This window comes from Bombus fervidus, chromosome 8, assembly GCF_041682495.2.
Source record: "Bombus fervidus isolate BK054 chromosome 8, iyBomFerv1, whole genome shotgun sequence".
NCBI lineage: Eukaryota > Metazoa > Arthropoda > Insecta > Hymenoptera > Apidae > Bombus > Bombus fervidus.
Window position 1 is genome coordinate 673,441 of NC_091524.1, and position 27,440 is coordinate 700,880.

At 37.8% G+C, this 27,440-nt stretch overlaps 1 protein-coding gene across 9 annotated transcripts in view; it reads right to left on the minus strand.

The window, feature by feature from the left end:
* The window catches only part of Scalloped (TEA domain transcription factor 1 homolog scalloped), a 359,209-nt gene that overhangs the window by 130,622 nt on the left and 201,147 nt on the right, over positions 1-27,440 (minus strand). The gene's annotated exons all lie outside the window — the stretch shown is intronic.

Sequence of the window (27,440 nt, forward strand, 5' to 3'; positions counted from 1 at the left end):
CAGGCTGGCAAACAGCAATCAAAAGACGGCCGATGCAATTAGAAGAGCATTAAACACGCGAGAAAGTGTCCGTCCCATCGCTAACGTTCGCTCTTTTACCTCACAGAGAGACAGTTAGATGGAACAAAAACTCGAATGGTGGGGAGAAAAAGGGAAAAGAAGAAGCGACGCGCAGCGAAGAGCCGTAAAAACTCGAGAATTCAACTGGCAAGTGGGGAAGGTTAATTTCCTGGAGCACCCGATAGAAAAAAGCTTGCTTCGAGGCCACAGGTGCATTCATTCAGTGCATGACAGTAATTAATCTCTCCCTGGCCGTTTCCCGCTTTTCTCTGCCACCCTCTTTCTCTCTATCCCGCCACTGTTTTGCCCCTGGAAAGAAGGAGAAAAAAAAAAGGAAAAAGTCGAGCTCAATTCGCGCCTCGTTTCCTCGTATCCACTTGTTCGCGGCCACATGAGCTTCAACAGTGATTCACCTACTAGTACGAGTGAAGAGGGAAACCGTGAAAAGATAGACAGAGAGTGACGCATGCGCACTTCGCAGAAGAAATAATAAAGGTACTCGAAAGGTTCCCCGCCTCGCAAGTTATATCTCGAGTCGTAAGTTTACAGTAGGTCGAGGCTGAAAAGAATTGAGAATTGAGAATAGTCTCTGTCTTTCTTTCTTTCTTTCTTTGTTGTTTCTTCTTGTTTTCTTATTCGAATTTCCCGGATTATACAACTGGTACTTGTGACGCCCGATGGGATGAATTTTTATTTTGACAGTTTGATTTCTGGTGACATACTTAACGTAGAATTAATTCTTTATTGGTTTAGATGCGTGTAGAAACTTTGAAGTATTAGGTTGTCCCAAAAGTTTGTTCTATTGGAACAAAATGGATCACACATAATTCAATAAAATAATATAAAACAAAAAATGTGCATCTACTATTTCCTTGTAAAACGAAAGAAACTTTTGGGACAACCTAATAGAATTCTACTTCAGTATACAAGAGAAGAGATTAAGAAATTTTATTCGCGAGAGAATGGACTATTATATTTAGTACTTACTTTTTAATTTAATTTTTATTACTTAGGATTAAGTTCTTCATGTGTAAATTTTTTGATGTCTTATCGGTAAAAATGCTTGAATTTTTATAGAATTGGAGCAATGAACAAATATATATATGTAATTCTATAATATACAAATTTATAAATTTATGTTTCATGTATACATAAAGGAGAATGATAAGAGTTGGTTGATTTTGGACCTTGTTGTCAACGATAAATTTTATCAGAGTACGCGTCGATATCTTTTAAAGACTATGAAATTCATAATTTTTTATTCCGTAGAGAACTTATAGCAAATAAACGAAAACTTTGAAATATTGCCTTAGCACGTTTCTCTCTTCGGAAAGTGATTTATCAGCCAAATAATTACTCCCAATATGTAGTAGTAGGTAAATTCTTTCTAGGTCGATGTCATGCATATTCGACAAATTATGAAATTATTATATGAAAACAAGGACCCGCAAATGCCTGCGAGCCTTTGGAATAGTCAGAATGTTTTATGTCACAAAAATTCATCCTCCATAATAATTAACATTTCTAGTACTAACCTAATTCTACTCTATCTAATTCTTTCCTATTTACACTATATTCACCTTCCCAACATAAAGATCTATCGTTTACAAAAAATATCATTTCCATTAAACGCAACTCTATCATTCGTGCTACGTAGCTGCCGCTCCCAATAAATCCCAGTAAAAGAGCATCATCACCACACCATCGACAAAAGCCACGAAACGAAATAAAAACTGGCTGTTCACAGTTAGAGACTATGCGGTAGGTTGCCATTGACGCTAGAAACAAGACGGGAAACTGAAGAGCGACCTCGCATCTCCCTTTTTGCTTGACTTCCATCTTCACACGTATTTTTTCAATCCTTAATTGCGATTCCGCCCAACCTGGCAGGGAAAAACAGGGAGGAAAGGGGATCGACAACGAATGGAGACTCTTCAATTAGCGGATCGTCGCGACGATGACGGTACGCATATCGTTAATACGCTTTTCCAACCGTTAATGACCAACTGAATGGAACTCTCATTCCGTACGTCGTCGAGAAGAATCGGAGTATCCGGTGCATTCGCGCGCGTTTCCTCGGTTTTCGGCAGCTTTTCAACCGTGTCGGTTCGCGACAAACCTGCGGAAAACCGATTAGCGAAGCAATTACCGCAGCAGCTAGTTCGTTACGCTAAATTAGAACGAAATAATTTGTTTTCGATGAAAAGAATCTTCGTGGAATTAACGTAAAATTCGCTTACGCGCTCTTTAATGTGGACACTTTTTCTACGGTCCTCTTTTGGGATTGTCTCTCTTTTATAGCTGTTGAATTATGTCTATTCTACTGTGTTTCTTTTTACATGTTATGATTCGTTCGTTAATGACGTCATGCGAGGTTGCGTTTCAGTTGTGGGCCTTTCGAAGTTCATTTTTCGACTTGGTTGCTTGTTAGATTGGGGCTAGCTCGATTTAGGACATCAGAGAGAAATATTTCTATACAGCAGTAATAAGATTCTCAATTTGTTTTAATTGTTCCGTTCATACTTATATATATTATATGTCGGAGATGAAAGGACACCCCCCCCCCCCGGTTGGAATTATTTGGAAAACCTCAATACTGTAGCATTTACAAAATAACCCAAACACAGTCGTTCGAAACTTGAAACAATGAGCTTAGGCTCGAGGCGACAACCGGTCGCCGAGCGTAGCCACGATCACGGGATGAACGTTCCACCTAACAGAGATATGGAGTTACATAGCTTTCCTTCAAAGAATTGGCCGTATATATATCATTTGAAAAATGAAACAAACGCGTGGTCGGACTCGGACAACTTCAAAGAAAACGTCCAGGAAGGATGATAAATCGAGAAAAATTTAAAGAACTTAATTACGTTTATAGAAATGTACCTTTAAAATACCTCCATCTACGAACAAAATCCACATATCGTAAGACGTTATTTAATTTTGCCTTAGGACGTTTTTTTTATTATTAATATATTCAGATCAATTAGTTTACATAATTCTACCTGATATATTCAAGTTTATTGATGGTTTCTCTTGCGTGGAGTATCAAATCATAAATATGCAAATACTTAAATGTAATTTTTAAGTGTGATCTTATTTATAATAAACAATATACACTAAAAGCAATATTTGTCATTAGACTGTGGATATTGTATTTTTACAAACATAATTTAACAAATGAGATCTAAGCAGAAATTTATTTCATCCACTAAATAGTATAAAAAGTATCATATTTATACTTGTACTTGTGTAAGAATTTTAATCATATATCGAAGTTACGATAACAGGTATACATAATTTCCGTATAAGAAGTTACACACAATAATCTATTCTACTGTATCAGTATTTCGGACGGTTTTTCTACCTATGTAGAGAAATATTTTTTATCCAAGTTATAACTTCAGAATCAAACAAATTGAAGTTAAAGAATTTTCTAAATAACAATGCAATTTTACAAGATTTGTATATCGAAGACACTAATTTTATTAATGTATATATGTATAATATAAATAATTAAAGAATTAATTCTATTATAAAAATTAATATACATACGCGTGTGTGTGTCTTTTTAAATAAAACCTCAATTTCAAGTTAAAACAGACTACAATCATTTCTCTTTTAACTCTTTAATTACATACTCATGTCAGACAGAGGGCAATTTCAGACTTACATTTATTAATTCCCGTTTGACGACTGCACACGACGCGTCCCGGTTCTCTATCGACTATAATACGGTTAATGCTGGTTCTTTAGCAGCGGTCGCAGCGGGGGTCGCGGCTCTTTCCTTATTCTCGAGAAGCATTCAATTATAGACTTCAATTCAAAGGCAGCGCATTAGCATACGCTGAATAATTCATGGTCGAACGGTTAATCCGGCAATATGTAAATTAATCCCACTAATTGCGGACAACAATACGAACGTTGCGACGCGAATCGTCCGGCGATTTATGCGCATATTTCGTGGGTCAGTTTTTAACGAGACTACGCGACAATTTCGCGGTTTGAGAGTCGATCGAAAATGAGAAAGGGAATCAATGTAGTAAGCAAGCCAGAAAAAGAAAAATAAAGAGAAAGAAATAAGAGAGAGATGTTCTATCGTGAATTATTATTTTATCTGTAATTGCTCTGCGAGCGATTTACGAAGCGTTGCGTCGCGTCGCGTACGCTCGAACTCCGATCGATCCATTTTCATGATTTAATGGAAGGCACCGTGTGCTCGACGAGCAATGTCACGATAGGTTCGACCGAGTATAAATAATAATAATTGCTACGAGGAAACAGCAGTGACAAAGATGCATCTGTAATTAACACTCAAACCGAGAATAAGTTCCGTTGGAAGTGCAGATTGGGTTTATGCACGTTTGTGTTGGAAAGATAATGTGATGAGAGAATAGTGTGATGAGAGTGCAAATAGGAAAATGTATTGTGAATATATATTCAGTTGATTTTGGAAAGTTAAAACCGGATTAGTAATGATAAGTAGGGAAAACCTATACAAAACCATATATGTATGTACGAGGGTAAAATTATTCACTATCTATTATCTATTCTATCATATTTCATTATATTTTGTATCGTATTTCGGCAGATAAAAACTATCGATATTATTATGGAATAAAAGATACAATATAAATTAAATACTTAAAAATTAGTTAACCTAAATTAAATTCTTATATCATTTATAGATGCAATAGAATTACCTCACAGTTAACAAATACATATGTATATAGTATCATGCAATTCTTTTTCTTGTAATCCGATAACAAATTTAATAATAATTTGTCCCAGAAATTTTTACGAATTAGTCTCATTAATTATAGTGTTCATTTCAAATAGCACGTATGAAGATCACATGCAAACAATATGACAAATCGATTTTCGTTGAATTTCTGATTCTCATAACACTTGCAAGCTACAAACAGAATTATTTTATACACTTGAAAATATAAACCTTCTGGAAGTAACTAATAAATCCACGTTGTTTTGTAAGAAAGAAATAATATCAGTTTATTTATTACATTAGTTCAATTTAATTAACATCAGTCTGCATAATTAATGTTGTGTTAATAATTATTTGAAAGGCTGATAAAAGCACATTTAATCAACGAAATCAAATGAATCGTATTGAATTTTCAAATTACTCTTCTATAAAATATAGGAAATGTTATACACCTGTGAAAAATTCTTATGTTGAAATTATATCTTTATAAATATATTTAGCAAAAATTTGTTTTAAAAAATGTTGATAAAATTTTCTGGTCCAATTTTGTATTTTGTACTGAAACGAAAAATTTGTAGAAGATGTTAAAATAACATGTGCAATTGCATTTGAAAGGCAAAATCGTTGAAAATAAGTTAGATTATGACAAAGCTTGGGCATTAAACCTGGCGTACGTACGCGTTACACCTGGAAAAACGATGTGGGTGTATCATGCACAGTGGAAATTTCATTTTAATACCGTCTACTTTGTACATAAGCACGAGTGAACTACACGACTTACGCCGCGAGAGCTAGTATCGTTTTAAATGGCGAATAATGCAATCTCCCTACAAAGACCACAGAGACACTGTTGCAACGTAACGAGGCCTCAAGACGCGGAGAAGAAGAGTGATTACGCTTCCCCTCGAAAACACCACTGACGCCGGATTACTGGGAAAATTACAACGCAAATTTTGTGATGCGGAAAACAGGGCTAAAAAATGGAGTAACGGGCGTGAAAATGTGATTTAGAAAGTGAGCTATTTTCATTACTCGATGAATATTTTCTTTATATTAGGCCAAATAATAACATTATTCATCTATTAATATAATAATATTATTCATCTAATAATATGTGAATAAAGGTCATAGAATATTATAGTAGTTAAACGTTCTAAAGGATAGTATATACTGTCAAAATCTTCTTTCTCACTTTTGTTAGAATTTGTTAATAAAACTTCAAATGATTTGTGTTCATGTTCATATACACATCGTGCAAAAGACATGTGATAGTGATCTCACTATGGTAACTAGTCATACTTTTAAGAAATATTCCTTTTGTAGTAGTACTTATCTATAGCCACTTTTGGTCGACAATTTTTTAGAAATATTTCAAGAAATTGAATCCTAAATTAATGTTATAAAATAAATATAAACGGCATACAATAAGCTACAAAATTTAAGTAAGAATTAATAAATACAGTAAAGCTGAAAGCAAAGGAATAACTTGGAGGAAATGTTCGATAATCACAGATAGAATCAAATTTGTAGACTTTTCTACTAGTTAAACTCGCACTTGATTTAGCGAACGTCTTGCATTTTTAGGGAAATGTAGAGTTGTGGAAATATATAGAAAAATATAGTATAATGCCAAGAAACATAAATATACAAAATATTTATCATTGCCGTGATTTTTCACGCTCTTCTGCTAATTGATTAAAAATTATTTCAAACAAAAGTTGACAACAAATTGTAGTAACAAGAATTTTCAAAAACTTGATTTTTTAAAATGGTACTACGTAATTTTTCTCATCTGGTATCGGAGACTCATTTAAAAATATCTCGTATAGAAGTTTAAAGAAGCATATAATACATAGGAAAATATATAGAAATTTAAAGAAATATATAGGAATTTAAGAAGTCATAATATTGTTACAGATGAAGAACATTCGGCCTCCACCTGTACTTTTTCAATTCTTCATTTCTGGGATATCGTTTGTGATATACGTCCGGGGGGTACTTTTCTCAGAAACCTTAAACGGCTACATTTTCATATGCACACAAATTCTTGATCCATTTCTACCATAAAATTTCGAGATTTTCACGGCATAAGGAACCGAAAAATAACGCTCTTACGACAGAATGGTTAGAATGTTACGAGGAGTGTCACCGTGTCATTTTTTTTATTAATCAAGTTACGAGGCCTTTCTAACATTTTCTATGACATCCTGATTTCGCATTAGATTAGTCTGCATTTTGTCTAATCTCATAAGAGTTCCCCGGCTGGACGTCGGGTTCGTCTGTGTTGCTTTCCAACCTCCTAGCAGCTCCCCGATTTCGCATCGAGTTCGTTCACCAAGTTTCAACCTTCTGCGGCTCCCTGACTTCAAGCCAGGTTCGTCCGCAAATGACTTCATTCTAGAGGATCCCTGATTAGTGATAGCGGATCAGGTTCGTTCTCGTGAACAATAAACCTTGGCTTCCTCACCTCGCATCAAGTTCACCCGCATAGTTGCTAATATACTGCAACCATATTCCATAAAATATTACATAATACTAATAATACACCATAAATACCGCCGGCGCGGTGTGCTGTACAAAGGTCCGACTCGTAACAATTTATAAAAATATGTATAGAAATTTGAAGAAGCATGAAATATATTATACTATCTGATGTCACAGTGTATTATATAATGTTTTATAAGTATCTTAATACTTATAGAATAGACTGGTCAGAATCTACAATACAAGATTTAATTTATCGAGTTAAAAATCGTTGGATCTAATTCGAGATTTTAGTTCATGAATCTACAATTTGATTCCAAGAGTTCACAATGTATGGTCGAAGGTATGGATTCTGAGCAATGAAGAATGAAGTATTCGGAGCACGTGTGTAGATCTAAGGTGAAACCCAAGTTTCCACGGTCAGAGAGTTCGCAGTCCAGCAAGAACAGCTCAATGTCGATGTCACGACTTTGGATGATTAAATTTAAGATAGCACCTGCATGAACATATTCTGTGAAGTTTTAGGTCGAGGTTGTGAGTTCACAATGTGATTGCTCGAGAAGTTCTGCCATGTCTTTCGAACGATTTAAATTGAATCTTATTCTGTTAACCTCTTGCCTTATGACATCGAGTCATACCCGTGGCAGGGATTATATGAAGAAAGTTCGTACTGTTTTTAAATACTGTTTTCTCATCGTTAAACTGTATTGTACTCTAGCAATTAGAAATGTGATTATGTATATTTATTTAATAGAGAATTTACCATTGCATAACACTTATGAAAATTAGTCGTTTAAAGTCTTGAAAAAGTTATTTCAATATGAACGTACCAAAGTCCTTCGCAATCAGAGATGATATAGTAAGCGAACATTACAATCGAAAGTGATTCCAGAGATTTTCATGATTTCAAAATCGATAAGACGTTAAAAAGGAGTTGAAGCGCTTTTTCGATACCTGAGAAGAAAACTTTTATAAAAAAGAAGTAGAAAAGTAGTTGAATCGTTAAAGAAAGATAATAGAAAGCCGAAGGTGACTACTTTCCTGAGCAAACTATTGTTTGACCTACTTTGTCTTCTCTGTCACATTTATCTCATACCTATTAAAATGGCACTTTCTTGGTTATTCAATAGTTGTGATTATAAGTACATAGATTCATGAAAATTTTCGAGTATAGAATTAGAGAATTGACGATTGATTGAGGTTAGGAAAGGTTATTTTTTATATTAAAACTAAGAAGTAGATAAAAAGATCTAACCCATTGACAATAAATATCTTTTATGAATTTATTGTTATGTAAAAATTCGAAATTTTATTAGCACTGTTAAAAAAAACATTAGAAGCTATTAGAATTAATAGCATTCAAAAAGATTTCTCATTTTGTAATTATTTATGAATAAAATTTCCAAACCTTACATATTTTTAAATACTTCATGTTGGTGTACCACATTCAGATAAAGTTTACTTTAATACATCGAATTTAAAACTAATTCCTTTTAACCTTTAAGGAAATTATTTAACTTACTGTTGATTTATCTTATATTTTATATTAAGAAAAAAGAAAAATTACTCATAATCACACTTAATTTCTACATCATTTACATTTTGTAAGAAATTTATTTTTATAAAAATGTCCAAAAGTTTATATAAATTTTTATACAAATGTTTATACAAATATATTTTTCTGTTCATTTTTTCTTAACTAATGATACCATCTTAATTTAGTAAACTGCAAACTGCTTCTTTTTAAGTAATATTAGTCTTACTTTAATCAATTTCATCTTGTGTTTCTATATCAATGTCGAAAACAATAATTTGGGACAAATATTATTTCATTCAGTCTATAGTATTTCCAAATTGTATTTCCTGAGATCGACAATAGTTATCAGAAAAGCTATTAACTCATTTTGTGTATATTTCTTAAACTAGATAGGCGTAGAATTGAAGAAGATTTAATGTAATAGTAGCAGTTCTCATCAATTCGATTTATACAAATTTTTTTAAACTTTTACGAATACAAATTGATTTGCATTTAAAAAAAGACTTAGTTTTATTATTTACAAATTTCTTCCAAGCTAAAAATAAAATTACGCATACATTTTCTGCTGATTTCTAGATATTTATGAATATATTCATAAAAGATATTTGATAAATACGTAATATCTTTCTTATGAAATTCAGTCTGAAAATTAGCTAGAATATTTACTATATGCATATTTATATGCAATATTTGTTACAATGTTTGAAATAAACAAAGTTGAACAAAATTTTTGTCGAAAATGGCTGCTTTCTATACCCACTTTATTTATAACACTATGATTAGTCTGCGGCCATCTGTGCAAATTTATATTTTATAATATTAACAAATAAAATTTCAGCAAATATTTGTTTTACTCGCTAAATATAATAACGAATATTGTACTTTAAATATGTTAACTGTCTTTGCGTATAATGTGCGTTCTATTAGTATCTTTAAATTTTCCTTAAATGTATAAAATACTATAGTTTAATTGCAATGAACCATTTGTTGCTCCTTAATGGATTAGTAATTCACAGATAATAAACCATTATGTTCACAATAAAAGAAACGCAATTTGCAAAATTCATATTAGGCTACGTTCGATGGTTGAATCCTTCAAAGTCTGTTTTTTATAGGCCATTTCGTCGAACAGCTGATTTCTACGGTCTAGCACTGGAAACGTTATATCCATGGTGTCAGTTTACATGTAACACGTAAAACACTGGTACATGCCGTAGAACGATACACGAGCGCAATAAAATGGTCAACAGCGCAGAAAAGAAGGTACTGGAGAAGCGAAATCGTGGTCTACTCGTTTCCAGTAACGTCCGGCTTGTCGATCGTGCAACTTACAGTCTCCTCTTCGATCTTTCTCCTCTCAGCTACAAAAGACAGTGTAGCCAGAGTCTAGAGACAACAACCGGTTCCCCGTCTCTTCTTTTCTCTTCTTTTCTCTTCTTCTTCGTCTTCTCCTCCTCCTTTTTCTTTTTGTTTTGTTTTTTCTCTGTAGTTTCTTACTGTTTAGTATTTCTCCTTATTATTATTTTGCTTTCTGTTTATCATCTTCTCGTTAAAATTATGTTAATCGAATCATGACTTGAATATTTTAGAAAAAAGAATGTTATAGAACTGAAGTATTTTATAGTACTTAACTAATTAATATTAAACTCAATTAACAAAAATTAAGGTAAATGTACAGATTGAACTCAACCTCTCCGATATCGATAATTTTTAAATATATGGTGGAGAGCATGATTTTGTATAACTTATTTCTATACATATAACCGGTGGTTTTGCGAAGTTTTCGAGATATTCACAAAAAACTATCGATACCATTACAATGAATTTATACCTATACTGCGTGTGACAATGTATGCGCCACTATTGTTGGTTGCCGGCGGTTACTTATCTTCTGTTTACAAACGAGGGTCCGCTGAGATTAAAGGCTCTATACACAACGTGCATATTTGCATATGCAAGACTGTAAGAAATATTTCTCCGCAGGAAGGGCTCACTTATGTGAGTCTATGGGGGCTGGCAAACCCACGTTCCCGCAGCCAGGGAGGACCGTCGGGACAAGCGTCCCGCTTACGAGAGTCCTCTATGCACGGAAGATCGCTGGGAGTGTAATGCGCTTGACCGCGGTTATGCTCTCTCTACGTGGCCTTGGGTTACTACTGCGCACCCACGATCCTGATGCCAAGGGTGGGACTGTCGGGATAAGTCCAGGGTACAAAAGTACTTTCAGGCCCCCGCTTACGTGAGTCCCATTCGGGTCTGTCGAGCACGGTTAGCAGATCGCCCACCGGCAGTGACATGGCCGTACGTCCACACGATAGTCCGACCAATGACTTACAATGGTACTACGAGGGTCGAGTGTAAGCCCGGAGGAAGTAGCGACCCTTCTGCTCGACCAGTTCGGGTTTGGACTCGTGGTGGCAGTGGTTGATGCCAAGATGCTGGCAAGACGACCGAGTAAGGGGTGTTGGCGTCCCTGAATGGTCCGTCGGCAGGTGAGCAGCGTACCAACTGCTCCGGAACTGTCCTGGAGAGACGGTAGGGCTTAGAAAGCGCCCCGTTCGACTTGAGACAAGTGACAGCCCCTGCAGGCCTACCTAATGCAGGTAGCAAGGTACTGGGTACCTTGCGCGCTGGTTGGGCGTAACCCCAACCCCTATGGTCCTAGGGAACCATGGTCCAGTATAGCGAAAAGTTAACGCCGAGGAATGTACTCGTTATCAAATGACACACTCGTTGTAAGAAATATTTTCCCGCAGGGAGGATCGGCGGGAGTGCAAGAACTGCGTGTCGCGGTTGTAGTCCGCTTGCGTGGGTCCTTTGGGTAATGGCGAAATCATGAGCAGGGTGGGACCGTCGGGATAAGACTCAGGAGCGAGACAATCGACATCGACCGAGGCCACTCTCTAACATCCCCCGCTTACGTGAGTCCCATCTGGTCCTGTCGAGTAATGATGACTACAGGGACCCCGGCTGATAGCGACGTGGCCGTCGAACCACTTTGAAAGTCCCACCAATGACTTAGATTGGTACCATGGGGGCCGAGAGCAGCCCCGGAGGTTTGGGTTCCCTTCGTTCTCGGCCGCTTGGTGTTGGACTCGTGAGGGTAGTGGTTTATAGCCAAATGTTAGCTAGATGGCCAAAAGGAGATGCCAGTCGCAGGCTTTATACCTCCCCGCAGGTGCGAAGGTTGCCAGGTGCAGGCTCTAGGCCCCCTCGAAGGACGTCGGCGGGTGAGCAGCGACCCAACTGCTCCGGTATCGTCCTAGTGACACGGTAGGGCTATGGTAATGCGGCAACATTACCTCTTTACCAGTTCTAACGTTTTTCTTTCTTCTTCTTTCTTTTTTTTTTTTTTTTTATGAAGGTTGTTGAGTATTAGGACTGTCTTTTTTCCGCGCAGGTATATCCTATATGCTAAGCTTATTCTATTTACATGTATTTCCTTAAACTACTTAATACTACACATTTAATCTATTCGCTTCATTCGCTTAGCCTACAGACTTTTCTATTTATAACCTGTTTGGAATCGCTCCGGAAAGCGGACTTTTCTGCCCGCGCGCGTGGTGTATCTACTTTTCGGATTTTCTTCGCTCCGAATTGTCCGCCCTTCGTTTCGATTGTTTTGGGTTTCGAGCTGGACAAATACATCACGTGTTTCTCTGCAAATTTCGTCTTATTGTTGTTGCTCGATATCGTCGGGTACAACATATGCTGGTTTAAAGCGGTCTATGGAAACTCTTAGGTTCTTGTTGTTTGTTTTTATGGTAAAGCTTTTATCGCCTCGTTGAATCACCTTATATGGCCGGTAATAAGGTAGTTGCAAAGAGCTTTTGGCTACGTCATGGCGCAAAAATACATATGCCGATGACGCGATTTCGCGGAAAATGAAAATTTTCTTCGTTCCTTCATTACATTCATGTCGTGTGATTGGGTGTGGTTTGAATTTTTCGATTAGCTCTTTTAACCAGTTCGTGTATTCTGAGTTTGCCCGTTGATCCGCTGTTAAAAAGAATTCTGTCGGCAATCGTATTCCGATACCATTTCGGCTGTCATTGCGTTCAGGACCTCTTTAATGGCGGTTTGTGTACTCAATAGAACGATTGGCAACATTTCTATCCAGTTGCTCGTATCGTGGGATTTGATTGCTGCTTTCAACTGCCGATATAATCGCTCTACCATCGCGTTGAACGCGGGATGATAGGCCATCGTGCGCAAATGCTTGATACCGAGCAACCGGCATAATTCTTCAAATAGTTCGGACTCAAATTGGCGTCCTTGATCGGATGTTATTCTTAAAGGCACGCCGAAACGAGTTATGCAAGAAGAAAGGAGGGCTGAAGCAAACGTTAAACAATATTGGTAGTCTTGAAAATATTGCATCGCGATAATAATGTCTATGTGTATGTGTCTGAAGCGGCCTGCCAATGCTCCCAATGTTCCGTCTGGTGAGGCTATATGCCTGGTGACCTTACATCGCTGATACGGGATACATTGTCGTGTCGAGTTTTGACAATCCTTGTTCATTGACGGTCAGACGAAACGCGTCGTTACTAGGATCTGTGTAGCATGTATTCCTGGATGGGAAAGTCCATGTAGCAAATTGAATACGCTGCGCCGCAAGGGTTTTGGTACATACAGTCGTACGACTTCGCTCGTTAGGTCGCAAAATATTTCCACGTTGTGGTCAGGTACCTTTCTTAACTGCAATGTGCATGTACCGGAGTTGATGATTTTGCGTAACTCGGTATCGTTCTCTTGTGCAGCTACGAGAGTTCGGTGGTCTACGGATTTTCCAATCGCTTCGATCTGGGATAAAAGCGTCAACTACGTTGTTATCAAGGCCATTAATATACCGGATTTCGGTCGTAATATAATCGAGGTGCCAGAATTGGTGCGGCGAACACTTATTGAGATTCTGGTTAAACGCGTATGCGAGGAGTTTGTGGTCTATAAAAATTATAAAATTTCACCCTTCCACGGCGTGGCCAAACCGTTTGACCGCGGTGTGCATCGTGAGTAGTTCGCGATCATACGCGTTATACTTTCGTTGCGCGGGATTTCGTAACGAAATCCAGCGGCTGCCATGTGTTGCTCCTATCGCGTAATCAGACGCGTCTATCGCGAGGCTGACCAGCGCGACTGGTATCGGATGGACATCGTGAAGTCTGCCAGAGCGCGTCTCGACTAGCGGAAGACATCTTCGGCCTGTTTCGACCACGTGATGGGCACGTTGCCTTTCTTTACTCCTTTTAGCATCTCGTTCAGCGGTTGGAAAATATTAGGGGCGCCCGGTATGAAACGTCGATAGAAGTTAGTCATACCGAGGTACTTACACAGGTGCTTACTTCGGTCGTGTACTTCGAAACTTCTACTGTTGCATCCACATCTCCGCAGAGAGGGCTCACTTATGTGAGTCTATGGGGACTGGCAAACCCACGTTCTCGCAGCCAGGGAGGACGTCGCAGTCGGGATAAGTCCAGGGAACAAAAGTACTTTCAGGCCCCCGCTTACGTGAGTCCTATCTGGGTCTGCCGAGCAGAGCTAGCAGGTTGCTGAGCCGGCAGTGACGTGGCCGTACATATACACGATAGTCCGACCAATGCTTAGAATGGTACCACGGGGGTCGAGTGTGAGCACAGAGGGAGTAGCGTCCCCTCTGCTCGACCAGTTTGGACTCGTGGTGGCTGTGGCTGATGCCAAGATGCTGGCAAGACGGCCGTTTATGGAGTGCGGATGCCCCCCCTCCGGCACACCCCTGAACGGTTCCTTGGCGGGTGAGCAGCGTACCATCTGATCCGGAACCGTCCTGGAGAGGTTTAGAAAACGTCCCGTGCGACCTGATATGAGTCACAGCCCCTGCAAGCCTAACTAATATAGGTAGCAAGGTACTGGGTACCTTGCGCGCTGGTTGGGTGTAACCCCAACCCCTATGGTCCTAGGGGACTCAGGTTCAGTATGGCGAAAAGTCGACGCCGAGGTATGTTCCCGCAAAAGACAAGACACACTAGTTGTTGCATCCACATGTTTGAGTAGCGATTTTATTTCATCGGCGTTTACCGTGTATGCCAAAATTGTGATTTCACTCGCCGAGTTTATTGCCACGCCGTAATCATTTAGGTGTTTTAACAACGTTCGCAAATGTTCGCGGTGTTGTTTCTCGTTCCCCGAGGCTACCAGAAATTCATCGATGTACGCGTAAACAAAATCTAAACCGTGCGTAATTTTGTTGACGAATCTTTAACACGTTTGTGTCGCATTGCGAAGTCCGAACATGGTATTTACCGCATCGAATAGTCCGAACGGGTTTGCAATCGCCGTCTTTCCGATGTCCTCGGGTGCTATCGGAATTTTATAGTACGCGCGGACGAAACCGAGTTTTGAGAAAATTCGCTTACCATACAATTAGTGCGCGAAATCTTCGAAATGCGGCGGCGAATACCTGTCAAGTATGATATGGGCGTTCAGCGCTTGGTAGTCACCGCAAGGTCGTAGCCCTCCGTCTTTTTTGGGGACAACGTGCAGGGACGACGCCCATAGGCTTTTCAAGGTTCTAACCTCTCCTTGCTCCAACATCATCTCGAATTCCACCTTCACTTGTTTGAGGCGGTCAGAGGTGAGGCGTCGAGACTTGTTGTAGACCGGTAGTCCTGGTGTCGTTTTGATGTGACGTTTCATGCTGTGCCGGGTTCTTGCTCTTCCGAAAACGGACGAACGGGTTAGGTCCGGGATTTCCACGAGGAATTGGTGGTACATTTCTAGCGGCACTCGATAGCAAATACCGCCGGACGACACCAACTAGTATCGAACGACGGCAATGCAGTGGTTAGCGCCTTAGGTTACGAACGTTCGGGACCCGAGTTCAAATCCCGGCGACCGGAGTCCGATTTTTCTTTCCACGATACAAAAATGAGAAGAAAAGCAGCAGTACCCCAGCAGCGACTCTACCAGCAGCAAAACCTATCTCGGCCTCTACAACAGCAGCGGAGTAGCACTATCACGACTAACACATACACTTCACATTGATTTACCGACAATCGTTTTTATGGACGCTATGTCAGCCTTGAACGAGTATCCCGTCGACGACAGGTTGGTGGTCGTGTCGACGAGGCGTTTGTTTTGCAGGTTCATGAGCAATTCGTAGTAGCTCAGAAAGTTCATTCCAATGATGGGCGTGTTAACGTCCGCCACTACGAAACGCCATTTAAAGGCTCATCGAAGGAGACAGGTTCAGGATCACCGCGATGGGTACCATACGTCGCGATTCGTGTCCCGTTGGCCAGTATGATCTGTTGCGCAGATACACGCATAGGTCGGCCCCAGTGTCTTCGAGCTCCTGTTGGTTACGAATATACGGCGGGATACGGAGCCGCCATCGCGCGCCGCGTTCGCGAATGGCTGCTCGCGATTCTCTGGTTCCCCAGCTAGATGGAGGACGGCACCTTGTTGCGCGGCTTCGGAAGGTTTCGTGGTTTAGTAACACAGACTCAGGTACTGCCCTCTTTCTCCAAAACGCGGTCGTCGTTCGACTGTCGGCGCTCAGCACGCTAATTTCCGCTTGCAATTTGTTTAACTCGTCTTGTATGCCGTCGTAGTCGTAGTTTATGGTTCGCTTGCCATTGCTATCCGTCCTGTCACTGGCCGGATCTCGTGGATCCAGTCTGCTATTTCGGTCAGGGCGTTTGCATCCGTGTTCCTTGTGTGACGGTCAAGATTCGCTGCGTTTTTAACGGAAGACAGTCTTTCCAGAGCGCCAGAACGAAGTCGTCCGGGACTGAGGGGGAGGGGGTGGTGGCCAGCTTCTTCAAGTCCCTGTAGAACTGTGACGGCGTCCGATCTCCCATTTCTTTTATTCTCGAACAACTTTCACACTCTCGTACTGTCCGAATCGGTCAATCTTTTGGTAAGTTCGTTCTTCAACCGTTTGTAACGTTCCGTCCCCGGCAGATCGAGCACTATATCTTCGACTTGTTCTATGTATCGTTTCCCTAGGTCCGCGATGGCAATGTTAAATTTCGTTTTGTCCCTCACAATGTGCACGGATTCGAACTGCGCTTTTAACAGGATAAACCACAGCACGACTTTTTGCGGCCAAAATTGCGGTATGCGGAGCTGTTGGCCAAACGCGTCCACATTGGCGGTGGCGTTTGTCGCGGGCACTTCCTCGCCTGCACTTGTCATCTCGAGCACACGTGATCCCCGGAAATGACGTCTATATGGCACTAACACGTTCACCTATATCGCTTGAGATCACATCGGGGTAACCAATTTGAGGTGTAGGACGTGAAGAGTGCTAAAGGAATAATCGGCGTATTAATTTAACTGTGCGTTTATTAATGTTACTAGCGTGTGTTGCCTTGGCCGGACTCGAACTATTACCTCGCACTCTCTGTCACGAGCTTCCTTCGTTTCTCTTTTTTATAGGGCGCTGAGCTCCCCGGAAGAGAAAGTTTTCTTCCGAGGTAGGGAAACAGTTTTTTTTTTGCCAGACGCCCTTGCGATCTTCCGTAAGTTCCAGGGTTTTCTTCTTTACGACGTCCTGGCCTGGACGGGAGGGGGCCATGCGGCCAACACATGCGTTTTAACCTTGGAATTTTCTTTACGACCTTGTGCCGCTACAATAGAAAAGCGGCCCGTTCGACCTGAGACGAGTGAAGGCCCCTGCCGGCCGGATCTGGCACAGGTAGTAAGGTCAGGGACTAAGCGGTTCCAACCGGACCAATGGTTGGGTAAATCCCAAATCCGACGGCTCTGGTATGGATGGGTCTGGTATATCTTTCTAGCCCAGGAACGGTCTCGTTAAAAAATAACGCTGCGTCTACACTAGATAGGTGCAGTTCATAATACTTGTAAGAAACATCTTCCCGCAAAGAGGACCGACGAGAAGTGTTGCAGCTGTACCCCGCTTGCGTGAGTCCTTTAAGTAATGGCGAGCCCATGGACTCGAGACAGGATGGGGCCGTCGGGATAGACCTAGGACCGAGACCATCGCTTACATGGTCCCATTTGGTTCTGTCGAGTAATGGTGGTTACAGAGAACCCGGCTGGCAGTGTCGGGGCAGACGAGCCACTCCGATAGTCCCACCAATGACTTAGAATGGTACCACGGGGGCCGAGATCAGCCCCGGGGGTACCCCGCTCTCGGTCGCTTGGTGTTGGACTCGTGGGAAGTGGTTTATAGCCAAATGATGGCTAGATGGCCAAAGGAGGTCGCCAGGCGCAGGCTCTAGGTCTCCCCGAAGGACGTCAGCAAGAGTACCGTCCCGATGAGACGGTAGAGGGTTATGGAAATACGCCCCATTCGACCTGAGATGAGTGAAGGCGCTTATAGGCTGTAGAACTGATACAGGTAGCAAGGTGAGGGACCAAGCACGTGATTGGGCGTATCCCAACTCTGATGGTCCTAGGAGTGCCCGGGTCTGGTATAGCTTTCTAGCCCAGAAACGGAATCGGTAACGAAATAACGCTGCGTCTACTTGATAGGTGCAGTTCACGATACTTGTAAGAAATATTTGTTATAATACAATTACAAGCAAATATCATTCATGTATTGAGTTTGAATTGGTATTAGTGTTTATTTTTTATTTTTTATTTTTCTTTTATTTTTTATTAGTTTTTATTATTTTATACATTTGTAAAAATTAACCTAAATCCAAATCCAATATGTACATTTATGATATTCATATTTAATTAAACTATAAGTTGTAACAGACATTTCTTACAGACTCGCAAATGTACAATGTGCAAGGGGTCTTTAAATTCGCCTGACCCTCGTTTGTAAATAGAAGATAAGTGGTCGCCGGCTGACAACTAGTACTGACGCACATGCTGTCACGGACGCACAACTGTATGTAGAATTCATTGTATTGGTATCGATAGTTTTTTGCGAATATCTTGGAAGCTACTGTTTTCAAACTGTTGTACAGAATCATGTCAATCTTCACCACACATTAAAAAATGATCGGAATCGGAGAGGTTGAATTCGACCTGTACATTTATTAAAATTAATTTCATTTTATTTTACATTCTCCATGGTAGAGATTCTCAATAAAATTAAATTGAATTAAAAATTCCAATATTACTAGATTAAATTATAATCTGAGCCTAAATTATTATGGTTCACGATGACCAAATGATACCAGTTAAGAAATAATGATCACATGAAAATTACTATTTCTGTCTAATTTTTCTCCGATAGATCAGTATCAAATCAATTTTTTATTATTTGGCAATGAACGCTTATCTCAGCAGTAATTATACTTCGTGTAACCTTCAAGTGGATTGTGAAATATTATCATTCCCGAAAATGAATGTAGATGCTGTCAAAACGTTATGTATTTTTGTATGTATTAATTCTAACTTTTTAAATAAATTGATCCTACAATGAGTCGCACTAATATTCGGTCATCAAGGTGTGCGAAATGTTACATATTACTATATACATATACCTGTTTATAATAATATAATATAGTAAATGGATAAGTATATTACATTAGTACAGCAAGTATATTATAAATGCTACTACGTATTAATATTATAAGAATCTACCAGATAATCTCGTATATTATAAATGCTAAATTGTAATAAGCGAACGACCATCAAAAATATAGATAGACGTCATTCTCCTTATTTTTATGACGAACGGGTGTATCAATTTTGAAAATCATCGATGATAACCAGATACAAGGAACGCTGAATACATATTTATCGACCAATATAACCGATAGAACAAGGAACAAGCGAAAAAGCGAAAAGCGCAACAAAGAAGAAGAAGGCAACAGATAGACACGCCGCACGGATACACCGTTAATCAATTTGCATAAGAGGAAAGCCGATTGGGACATTAGTGAGTGTACAAAGAGGCAAACTAGTTTGGCAGAAAAATAAGAGATGAAGAGCTGGATACACTAGAGCATAATTCATGTAATTACAGGAGAGCGCATTACGCGGCAACTATCCAGCAAGGAAAGCAGGAAACGTGTATTGAACGATCGTAAAGTTGATTCGAGCCTACACAACAAGTGACAGGAAAATTAAGTCGAATGACGTAAACGAGTTCGGCGTTCGAAGTGTTCTCCGTCTTTGTCAATCGTGTTACATGGTAACCGGAATTGTAATTTGCTGTGATAGCTATAAATCGATTAATATTATACGTAATAATCTATTTGTGATTTATTTTATACCCTGCTGAGACAACATTCACTAAAAATTCATGATAATGAAAATAAATATAAAAGAAAGAACTGAGGTAATAAATAATATAATAATAAATAATAATAATAATGTTATAAAGTATAATATAGATTTTTATTAATATTTACTTAACACAACGACTACCGATGAAATCAATTATATTATATTACTTATATTATATACATATATTTTTAAAAATTGTACATTTTTCGAGATGCCTAAAATTTACTCTAAAAGTAAATTATTTTCTAGGATTTGAGTATCACCATTTTATTTAATTTTATTTAATAAATTATGCTATTTAAAAAGAATGTTACATACAATTTTAGTCTTAAAATAATCGTTTTTAAAACCTTCTTTAATTCTGTTTTAATACTTTTCTTAATATACCTATAAGCGATCTATACAAACAATATTTTATTGGAGATCATAAAAATTCGAAAATTTTATTTGATTTTGAGATTTAATATACAGTAGCTGTACAAAATATTTACACATATCTTTATTTTTTAATAAAATGTTTTTTTTACAAGGTTCTATCATATTCATAATACCGGATTTTTTTACTCCTATGAAAGTATTACTAAATAATATGAAATTTATACTTGGACCTAATTCATTGGTGTGTAAGTCCTATAATAAATATCCCTGTGCGTAGACATTGTTTGTAGCCACTTTATATGTTTATACTCTTTTTAAAACATTACTTTCTACAATGTTTCACTTGGAATATTTCAAAGATCGAAGCAGAGAGAGAGAGAGAGAGAGAGAGAGAGAGAGAGAGAGAGAGAGAGAGAGAGAGAGAGAGAGAGAGAGAGAGAGAGGGGGGGGGCGAGGATAAACGCGAGCAAATAGCGGAGACACACGTAAAAGGTGTCTTCCAACCTTAGTTTCCTTTACCTGGCTGTTGTATCCAGCAGCCACGTCTCAGGAGGATCATTTAACCGAAATAATTGCCAAACATTGTTTACCTTGTTAGCCGTTAGAAGCTAGCTCGTAAACTTGTGCGAGTTAATAAGCAGAAGCAAGCAAGCAAGCAAGCAGCCAGCCAGGCCGGCGGAGCTAAGCAAGCTTGAGTGCGAAACCGTGTGTAAATTAGCGTCTTCAATTTGTAACCATTCGCTTGACTTTACGCCGCAGTTTCGAGTGGCTTCGCGGAGACGAGAGCCGGGATAACGAGATACTCGCGCAACTGAAACGCAGTAAAACATCCGGAAAATTATATATTTTTACGCTAGAGAGATTGATAGAGGCAACGGAGAATCTTTTTGTGAAAATTGGTAAAATCAGTGATGGAGGTAGCGTTTATGACGGAATGTTTATTTCGATATACAGTAACTATAAAAAGTATTGATGTACTGTTATGTTTATTATAGCATCTATATGAGCATACATTCAGTAATTAGGTCCAAGTACATTAAATTTCGTATTATGAAGTATACAAATTAAGCAAGTACTTAACAATGTCTTCGTGTAACTACAAGAATTGGATATTATGAAAATGAAAGGTAGAATCTGATAAATAAAGGCCTCGTTGGAAAATAAGGATATGTGCTAATACCTTTTTGTAGCCGTTATATATTGTTTAGTTTTGGAGTTTTATTAGAGACTTAGAATACTTGTTAAACTATCCAGAGATATTGCGTTCAATAAGTTTATACCTACATATAATATTAAATCTAAGTACATATCGAGTTTAAATTTAATCCCTGAGTGGTCAGTAGTCATTCATTTTAACGTTTACGTTTTTGTAGAATGCATGTTTACTTCTAGTTTTATTAAAAATTATTCTTTACTATTATTACCAAGTTTATCACTGAATTCTTTTATGTAACTGGAACTGTAATCAACTATATTTAAAAATGAAAACTATAATTATGATGTCCTTATTCCTCAGGAAAGTGCATAGGAAAGTTTGTTTCACCCAAGTAGCAAACGGTGTACAAACTATTGTGCACGAATCCTCGCAACAACTGTACAAAAGTCAACAGCCACACTCCAAGAACCCATAAAACCAAGTATGTACATACATATAAAGCTTTCTCTGAACACGACCAACAAAAGCGCTCGTGTCACATCTCTAATTGACAGATCATCGTGGAAATCCGTGTAGCAAGTGCACACCACAGTGGATCACCTTCACGCCAAAGCTAACCTCTTCCTGTATATACCTGTATCTCATCTTTCGCTCTATCTCTCTGTACATGATCGAAGATCGTGGCAGTTGGAAGCATGCGGATGTCGGAGAGAAGAAAGGAGAGACAGCTAGCTAGAATGCAGACGAAGGGAAAGCGGAAAGAGGAGAAGGAGGAACGAGAGGCTGCCGGTTCAGCTGCATTAATTAAACTAGTGGAGGACAATGAGCCTGTCTGCCGGCTCGCTTGCCTCGCTGTGTAATTCACGCCTCTCACGGGAGAGGCAACCCTTCGACTTTGCTTTCCAGGTTCAACCTTCCTATGGATAATTACCTACGCCCAGAGTCTCGTCTCTCTGTGTCCCACCTTCTCTCGTTTGTCTGTTGTTTTCTTTCGTTTTTACATCCGCGACTTTTCAGTTCTTTTGCGACACGCGTCGCGCGTGACCGAGCGTGCTATTGCACCATGATGAGCTTGTTGTCTTTGGATAAGTTGATTAATTTGAATGAAGCGAACTGAAAGCGATATCGAGATGTCTCGAGTTTAGCAACTGTATCGATGGAAATATTTTGAGGAAGATTTTCGACATTGATGAGAAAGGATTCGCTAGAAAATGCGAAAAGGTTAAATACGTTATCTTCTTAAATTTCTAAATAAATATTTCAATTTGTATTATATCATAAATAATGCATTTCAATTGATGTCATGTTCATTATTTAGTTATGTACAAAAGTTTAAAGCTAAGCAAATAATTGTGAGAATAAGACATTGAGAAATAGATTATCTGAGACAATAACGTTTATTTATTGATTGCAAATTTGTCCTATGCATGACATTTAAAAAAGGTAATTAATTCCATTAACTAGAAGAAACATAAAAACAGTCATACATAGTAAGTAAAAGTTTTGGTAAGGATGCATATTGACAAATCTGTTGTCTTCATCAAAATTAGATAACGAATAAACATACTAACAAATAAGAAATAGTTTATATAGTGAAGCAACAAATATTTTATTTGATTTCAAATAAATTAATTTCATTTGCGTATAAAATGATGCATGAAATATTTACGTTATTTTAAAAATAGATTATGTATCTTTCAATTTTCTAAGTCCCAGAAAATTTCTATTCCATATATAAACCGATGTTTCAGCCAGTCTCCTAATCAGAAATCAAGCAGAAACAGCACCTAAGTACAAGAGCAGCTAGAAAATTAACGAAATGCAGCTTTAAAGCACCGAAGCATCAGAAGAAGGCAACAAATCCGCATCCGTTTCCCTCAGCCAAGAGCATGCAGGAGGGAGGGGGAATTTAAGCATCTTTGGAAGGTGAACTGCAGCTGCTTACTTCAGAGTTGAGAACCACGATCTGTTGCGCTCGTCGTCAACCAAGGTGGAGTTGAACGAATCAAAGAAAGAAAAGACGAAGAGGAACGTAGAAGCAAAAGACGATCCCCAGCCGCCTCTATGTGCCCCTTGAGAATCGGCTCGTTAGAAGGTTAGACGGAGAAGAATGCTGCCAAACGATCGACTGATCCTTCTCTTTCTTGTTTCTTCTATCTATCTATCTCCTTCGCGACTATTTCGAGAAAAAATTTCGAGGATTTTGCGGACACTCCAACTTCTCGATGTTTCTACTTCGCGAGATTTCGAGAATACGGAAAGATGGAAATTGGTAGGAATCCTGGTTGTGTACACGTAGCGTGTGAAATGTATACCAACTTCTTAGAACACAGGATTTAAAAATCCGAAAAGGCTCTAGTTATACTGAAATTTTATTTCAAATTTCAACCACTTTGGAGAGAATTATGAACATCTACTAACCAAATTAATACATATCTTTTCTTGTGCATCACGCGTGTTGTCATATCAGTGGCAACACGAAACCGGTGGAATATATTGTAAACCGCTGTACTTGGAGGTGTGTTCATATTTTAAGGTGAGATCAAAGATATTCTACTGTGCATATATGTAAGCACCAAGAAGGCGGGAAGTTTTTTATTCTACTATGTCCCAAAAAATGTTAACACATTCAGTGCATATACAAAATGTAAACTAAATTAACCTAATTTAGCAAGAAAGCGATTAATACAATAAAATTTGTATTTAACAAGATTATAATTTAATATGCATACATAAGAAAAGTTTGTTGAAACTATTTACAAGGATTATAATATACAGTATAATTAATTATAACAATTACATATTGACTCCACAGTTTGTTAACCTATGTAAATCTTATTAAAAATATTTACAATATTTGTATGATACTTATTTAATGCCTACTAATCAAGTAATAATCAAGAATATCTTCTAAATATAAAAATAGATAAATAAATATATATATATTTACATTATATTTAAATGAAGAGTTAGAATGAGCTAATCACCCTAAATCAGCTAATTGAATTCATACGTTTTTCGATCATCGATTCAGCAATTCCTGAGGACGAACAAGTTTCAACCAACTGTCCAGAACCGCATGATCTCAATTTGCAACTGATATACTTAAAATACATTAGTATAATATATATAAAATACAATAGAAATATATAGGTACCACCTATGTACTAAAAATTATCCGAATTAAATTTCGGATTCGTTTGTCACACGTAAACACGTGTATTTACATGCACGTGAAATAGGGATCTCTACAGATTACATTACATTACTAGCTTGACATATTTTGTCAGATTATGGTTGTTAGATTGAGATTTCTTTGATTTCAAAAGGAACCTGTAGACAGTAACGTTTGGTTGACACGTTATCAATTGAAGAATACATGATAAATATATTTTTGTTGATTTTTTAATTTTGATGTTGCTTGTAATTAGTAACTAAGATAGTTCGAAGGCAATATAAGCTTTTTAAAGATAAATAAATCTATGAAATTTTGTTTGATTAATAAATTTTATCATGTGCTCTTCAATTGTTACTGATTATCATTGGCTGACTTCACATGTCGATTAATCGTTAACGTCTAAAAGTTCCAACACGAATAAATTTCGATCTGACAACTAATAAACTAATATATTTAATATTTAATATTATCATGTTTTCCCTTGCAATTTTTAATTGTGACCGAGAAAATTATAAGGAGTTAGAAATAACAATATAAACCAATTGACATTGATTTTAGTACTTAAAATTGATATACTCTACGATAAATAGAAATATCATTCATCTTCAATAAAATCGATATTCCATTTATATAAAAATACAATACGAGAACAGAGAAGATTAAATTGGATTTTAATAGATTTCATACATAGCAGATTGCATACCAGTGCACTCTATATATGTGGAATAAAAATAACGTAAGAAAAATAAAGTATAAACTAAGGAAGTAAGAAATGAAATTTAAATAGGAACTCGAATCTTTAATCTCCGTTCGAAGGCAAAGTCTCTTGCATAAAAACTTTCCCTACCACTTTCTACATACTTCTCGACAAATAATTATTTCTCTCCTTTCTAGTACCATGAACCACCTACCACCCTAAACACAAAAAAGAACAGGAACACGCGAGTAAAGAAAATCTAACGACGATTAAATTCGCCTCTGATTTCATTTTAATTGCGAGTCATTACGTCGATTCCGCGATGGTTAACCTAGTTTCCCGTCTGGAGGATAGATGCACGCGACCTTTCGTGCCGGGACATCCTACTTAAGCTGCGTTTCCACCATCACTTATAAGAATCGAAATGCACTTCCTTCTCTCCTTTTATTTTCCATTTCTAAAAGAAAATACTTTTTGACCTATTATACGGGTTTTTTTGTCAATCGCGCGATACAATTAGCAAGAGGATGCTTCTACGTGAAAAAATAAAACGGAGATGTAGAACATTTTCTCATACAACTCTCCGTTTTCCAGAAAATTGAGTTTGAGAATTTGTTTGGTACATACAAACTTAGCTAATTAGCGAGTAAATACCAATAAGTAATTAATAGGTTATTCTATATGCGAAAATAAGTTAAAAATGTGGAATAATATTTTTCCGCTTAAAGCTTTGTTCTCGATAAAAATAAATTTTGATCGTTTAACAATTCGCCTGCTATGCGCGTGAATTTTATTTTCTCGGGAACGATGCAACATATAAAAAATTGTATTCCACATTTTTGATTTATTCTTACATGTAAAATAATCTCTTGTCAATTATTTGCCTCTGTCCAACTCGGAATTAGTCAAATTCATGTATACATACGGAACTTCCAAACTCAAAATAAATAGGTACAAACTAATTACTGAAATATAAAAAAAAATATATAAATTGTTAATTTTTTTGTTATATCGTTATATAATGTAGAACAAATAAAAAATAATACGTATCTATGGGTGTCTATGAGAACTGGGGAGTTAATTCTCTACCATTTACGAATTTAAGTAGAAGTAACATTTTCAAATAGATACGAACTAGAATGCATTAAAACCTACAAATTATTAATCTAGTTATATCATGGAAAGTAAGTAAAAGAAGCAAGTAAAAAAATAATACTTATAGGTTCTTATGGGAATTGCAGAGCTAATTCTCTATTACTTCCGTAAAACTGTTTCTGTCATCTAACGAATCAATTTCTCTCCCCACACTAAACGTTGTATATTCTCCAATTTTTGAAATAAAACGCGGTTCTCAGAGCGGGACAGGCCAAGGGAAAATTACAGGGGTGCAGCGTGTCGATGAAGTTTTCAAGTGGGCGATTTAAGCCGCACCAGCCCAGCCAGTAGCAGCGGTAGCCGGATTATCGCTGCGAAAGCACAAGCAGCTTGTCTGGTATGCCAAAATCGATAAAGTACATCCACCTGCGGCCCTCCGCCCCTCATCTACCGTGGAAATTCGTTTGACGTAAAACAGAGACGAAGACGAACATCCTTTATCGCGGTTTTCAAGCGCAACTTATCTCCACGCCAACAAACTTACGTCAGTTGCGAACCTTCACGCGCCACAGAAAATTCTAGTTAAGTAAAAAAAATCGCTTTCAGCTTTGTTCATTGTGACAATGGATTTTTATTAAGGATTAATGCTCGTGTGAACAACATTTATCAATTTTAATATATATATTTTATTTCATCGATATCATACTATCCTAATACCATAGAATACGACACATGTTTTATAAAGATATTACAAGAAAGGTTTTATAAAAAGTTCGCCAATTCATAATATAATTCTAGGTTTATCAGTAACTTTTTAACTAAAATAAATCTTGTTTAAAATCAGCAAGTCTATAAATATTTTTGAGCAGCAGTATGTATAGATTTCACTAAAATATTTTCCGAAGTTATTAGACAAAACAGGTTCACATGTATATATAT